Below are 5,857 nucleotides of genomic sequence, written 5' to 3'. Positions count from 1 at the left end.
AAACCAGCGGAAAGTCACCTCGTTCCCACTCTCAATGGAAGACTATGTGAAGGAAGCACAGTAGATGCATACAGACTATATTCCTCCACTTAGTGTTTCTTCCTCTGCTTCCCTTGCATCTTCTTTGGGCTCTCACTGCTGGAAAGGCAAGAATTACGCAGTCTCCTTCCTTTCTTCCTAGCACAGCACTTGATCCAAATGGACAGGGCAAGTCAAGACTCCATTTGGATCAGAAAGAAATCACCTGCTCTCCAGGTGGGGTGTTAATCCAGCCCTGAATTCTCTTTTTGGCAACAGACTTCACAATACCCTGACAGCTTTAAACACTGTGAGGTGCAAGTACAATTAATCTCCAAATACTTTTCTTGTACCATAAAACAAGGCACCAGTCTTAATCCCATTCTGCAGTTGGACCCAGAGGCATGGTGGACTTGAGCCAAGGAGGGTCTGGAACATCTTGCCACAGCCTCCCAAACAGGCAGCCCATTTGGCCTCTGCTAGCACCAGGCAAAACCTTAGTCCTTTATTTTTGATGCCTTATTCCAATCCCGCCGCTGTCCCTCCACACGCCAGTTTGGTGGGAGAACAGGCCCGCTGGGGCTGCAGAGCATTCCCTGCAAGCGGGCAGAAGGGCCATGTAAAAATCAAATCCACATGACTGCAGTTACAGGCAACCAAAGAGAGGGTTGCTCTTCCAAGAAAAACTTTTCCATGTAAAAGAATTCTTAATCTCCCCTTTGACTGTCATTGTTGAAATGATGGCTTCACAGGCTTGAAATTTAAGACCCTATCGGCGTCTTTTCTGTTTGCTGTGATTTATGAATGGTTTCGCTGTTGATTATCCTCCAAGATTACAGCACAGCAGCCCTGACAGACAAGCAGAGGAAATTTCACAGGATAACAGGCAGCTCCTTCTCTGGGGCAGTAAAGCGGGGAGGTGTGTTTTGATTCAGGTATGTAACAATATCAGGGAATTCTGACTGGACACCACAGGCCATTGAATACTCATCATGTGGCACCCTACTCAAAGGCAAGCAGGGTCAGCAGGAGCCTTGATAATTTTTCTGTGCTCCAGAGCCTTTGCTCATTCTGTAATGCAGTGCTCAGTCGGGGTTTTTTGTCTGGATTGTGGCACAAATCTACACACTGCAGTCAAATAGGAAAAGGCAACATTCTCATACAGCCCTGTGCATGTTCTTCAAAGATCATCCTTCTTTCCTGCAGTCACAAAGTCTACTGCCTTGTCTGGGAGATGGACCGTCTTTGTTCAAGTCCAGGCTATTCAAAGGAAATTTGCTTCCTTTGATTTATTGCCAAGAACAGGCACTCCTGACCCCACAAAAGGAGATTTTTGTGCTTTTCATTCCCATTTCCTGCCAGACAGTTTGTTCCAAGTCACTGCTAGGAGGCTGTTTGTCTGGTGAGGGTAGCAGGGCCAGAGCAGGTGCAGCCATCACTTGAGGGGGCTGTGGCTTTCACTGGAGCAGACAGACAAGACCTGGGAGTCGAGGTTGAAAAAATTTCTGATGTAGGGGCTGCCTAAAAATAAATGAGTAGATCTATCAGGAGGTGATTTTATCTCTTGATAAATAGCCTCTGCTTTTCAGGCAGAAAAGTTCCTTTGATTTGAACTCTGCCATGCTGCAAAATTAATCACTATTGGCATGTGGTTTCCAGGTCCAGCCCTGTGGATGTGCTTCCTGCTCTTTGTATCACATCTAGACCTGTGCAGTGAGCAGTGGTTTGCTACCCTCGCGCTTTGAATCATTTTGGGCTGAGGTGAACAACTTGCAGTGTGCCAGGCAAGGGTGGTCTGGGACTGACATACCTGGGTCCTGCTCTGTGCTCATATTCCCTTCAGTGGTGCTGATTTTCAACACTATTGTCAGGGACCCATGGCAGAGAGGGAAGGCTGCTCCTCTTTGGAGGGAACTGGAGAGCACAGTTACATCCAACCGTGGCCCAAGCCATTCTTACTGGGACTATGAGTTACACTGTGGGTGTTCTCAGGGATTGGGTTCGACAGTGAACCAGAATGGACATTCCTAGCATTCTTCCCGTTTTGCCACCCAGCCTGCTTCAGAAAAAGTCCTGATGTAGGTGTTTGTATCCTGTCTCTTTCTTCCCTCACTGTATTTGTCTTTCAAGCCTGGCAGCAGTGGAAGGAAACTTAGCACGTGATGCTGACTCTCTGCCATGTCTGTGGGACGGCAGATTCCTAAAGCACTCAAATCTAGCTAAGAGAATAGCTAGGAAAACAGAAGGCGGAGGACTCAGAAAAGAATGGAGGGGCTTGAATCCCAGTGGATTTGAGGAAGGATACCAGCTTTTATCCAGGAGCAGGGCTGCTCACATCAGGAGGACTGTCTGGGTTCCTGCCCCCACTGCCCACACAGTCCCTCTCTTATGACCTCCCACCTGTTTCAGGACTGGGCCTGGGATTTTGTGTTTTATAACAAATAGATCAATTAAAAAAAAAAAAAAGTTGGAGAAGCTCTGAGAAATGTATGCTTCAAAAAGCTCTCTAATTGTTGTTGTCAGGATTGCCCGAGAGTGAATCTTAACAGATATAGTACTGCTGGAATATTCCCCAGTTTTCTGCTACTTGACTCACTGCTCCTTATTTACAGTTATTTTACACTCAAATTCACAGCTAGGCAGGGTTTTCCCTTTGGAGATAGCGCTGGTAGTGGAGGCCACTCTCCCCCAGGCTGTGCCTTCACAGTGCTGCCCTTGTACCACTGTGCTTGCACCTGTTTGTCACTACTCAGCTGCTTCAGAAAACTCCTCTCCAGACTTTTCCTTCCTCCTTGTCCCACCATACACACAAGGGCCCAATTTCCCTTTTCCCAGGCCAAGACACAGGAATGTACCAGCCCCTAGTGATTCCTTCCAGCAAATTAAGAACTAAGGAGGGTTTCAGTAAAGCAACATGGCCTCAGCTGAAACATTTGTTGTTTTCCTCCCTTTCTCCTTTGATAGGTCATTGTGCAATATTTAAATCCTGTTTCACCAGGCCTAATTCTACCACAGCATTTATACACCTGTGTCTGCACACTGAATCCTTCACTCAGTTTCCATTCAGGCTGATTTTCACTGGCCAAGAGCAGGACTCCAGGAGGACTCTGACCAAGGTCTCAGTTATTTCCCAGACAACCATCAGGACAGGAGCATTTCTTACCACCTGTCTGCCCCGTGCTTTACACAAGAGAGCGCCAGCTTGGGTGAGCGACCCACTACTAACTTTAAACTGATTACTAATCATAACCATAACAACAATAATACCACCACAGCACAAACATGCGCTGCAGAACAACAACAACCACAATAACGATGTCAACATTAGGTGTGTGCCCTGCAGAATCAGCAGCAGTTCTGCCACTCATAAGTGGCAAAATAAGTGGTTGACTCATAAGTGAAGTCAATCTCCTTACCAGTGCTGGGGGATGCTCAGCAGTGTCTTCAGCTGCTTGGAGGTCAGCAACTCCTAAACCATAACAACCACTTCTGTATTGAACACATATTGTACTGAAATCTGCCTCTAGAAACATACATTATTTAGGTCTGGGAAAGACTGGACTGAAGTTTTCTCAAAACAAGAAACAGAAAAACCAGTCTCCCCTCGACTGCTCCCCAGGCTAAAACAGGGCTTTCCAGGATGAAAGGACAGCGCACTCACCCCAGCCCAGTGTCTCTCTGTCCTGCTCCTTTTTTCTCCGAGGAGGAAAGCAGCTCTGAAGACACTCCTTCCCCTTTGCACACATGGTCTTGAGACAGTTCAGGAGAGGGGCAGGGGAGCTGGGCTGCAGGGGAACTGCTGGGCTGAATGCCTGACTTCACAGTGTTAACTGGCCAGAGAATCCTATTACATGATAGGTAGCAAGCCAGGGACTAATTTATGGAAATTTTGACCTTCAGTCCCCTTTGACATTTTCAGATCAGCCGTAGCCTGTGTGAGACATGAGAGCCCTTACAGTAAGGGGCTCTAAATCCGCCTGTGCAGCTGCTGGAGCCGACGAGCGGGTTAGAGGTAAGAATTCACTGAGGTTCGTGTGTGGGCTGCTCGGTGCCTGTTTGACATTTACAAATCAGTGACATTCCTCTGCACAGCTCAGTACATACAAATCGTTTCAGTCATTCCTAGGAGGGCCCCTCATTTCAGTCAAAGGTGGATTTGGGCATCCTTAGCCTTTCCTTTTGACTTGAGTAAGAACACATCTAAACAAATCCAGCTTTACCACCCTAGAGTGGGATCTGCTCCCTCAGGAGGATGCAATGGGGGCACTTTTAGGTTCAACTCAACTTCCAAGGACTTTGCACCATTTTCATGGTTTGGGTGTGAAGCCTCTATCACTAGGTACAGTATCAGTCCCCTCACATTTTCATTCGTTGCCACAACAAGCATTGTGTTTGCCTATTTTTTAGCATAAACAGACACAGTCTCATTCCACTGGGTGCTGGGCCAATAACTTGGACCAAGAGGAGGCCAGTTGTATTTCAACAGCTTCCCATGGAAACCTATTTGCCATGAATAAAGCTCCACTGAGCTGAGCCATATGAGTGGGCTTGCCCCAGATTTCTCACAGTCTAGACTCTATGTAGAGAGAACACATGATGAGAAAAACACAACCAGGGCTGGGGACAAGGTAACATTAGCTGCAACCGGTTATTGTGCAACAATTGACCATATTGGCTTCAGCCAGCCCTGACCTGTTTAACCACTGCTGCTTCTCTGAACCCCGAGGGTTAATACGGACTCTCCATTCCCCCCAGCGCTGGCAGTACCTCTGTCACATGCTGCTCCTCCTGGCTACAGGCTGTGCTGTGATTTGGGATGCCCTTCCATGGTGTTTACTGTTGCCTTGACCACACGATGACTGCGATGGGGTTGCCAACTCTTTGGTTGTGGACCAGAAGCTGTGGAGCCAAAGAAAGAGGCGTGAGGGAACAGCAGGCATGAGGGCTGCCGTGGGGGGATATGGCGGGTTTGTGCGCCTTGGTAGCCAAGACTGCCATGGCAACTGGCTGCCTTGATGAAGCTGCCCTTTGCTACCTCAAAGTGAAGAGGGTGATGGTTCTCGAGAGGAAGGTCTCTTCCTTCATGCCCACAAGCCACGACACTGACGGGAAAGGCTTACTTTGGGCGTGTGGGGGGTGAAAGAAGGATGATGAAAATCAGAACTGAGGGGAAAATCAGCTCTCAGTGCAGGAAAACTTGGGGCGGCAGTGACGGAATGAGAGGAGGGAAGCTGTGCCCCAGTGATGGTGTGTTTTATGTGGCGAGGCTCCTTTCCCAGCCTTGGAGCGCGCACAGGTCGAACAGAGACAAAAATCTCGGACGGGGAAATGGAACCTAACTGAGGGAGAACTCGGACAGCATTGAGGGAACGATGACACGGGGAGGTGTGTGGGGACACCCCTCTCCCTCCGGCCGTGCGCGGCGCCTGCCCCGTCCCCCCAGGAGGGAGAGGGCGGGCGGGCGGCGCCGAACGCGCTCCGTGCCTGGGAAGCGCCCGAGAACGCGCGGCCGGGACAGAGCTGGGGGGCCGGGGGAAGGGGAGGGCGCTCCCCGGCTCCCTCCCACCCTCTCCGGATAAATGAGCCGCCGAGAGGCGGCGGGCGGCGCAGGCTGTGGAGGAGCGCGGCGCATCCCTGTCCCGTCCCCCGCCGCGCCCAGCGCTCCCTGCCGGCGGGGCCGCCGCCAGCGCTGCCGCGTACTCGGCCGCATCCCCGCGGGGCTGGGCGGGGGGATCGGGCTTCGCTTCCCTTCCCCGGGAACGCCTGAGGGCGGGGGCGGCCGGGCGGGCAGGGCCAGGGCCGCTGGAGGGGAGGCGGCCGGGACACTCCGGTCTGGCTG

This window comes from Hirundo rustica, chromosome 17, assembly GCF_015227805.2.
Source record: "Hirundo rustica isolate bHirRus1 chromosome 17, bHirRus1.pri.v3, whole genome shotgun sequence".
Taxonomy (NCBI): Eukaryota; Metazoa; Chordata; class Aves; order Passeriformes; family Hirundinidae; genus Hirundo; species Hirundo rustica.
Note: the sequence above shows the minus strand (reverse complement) of the source record.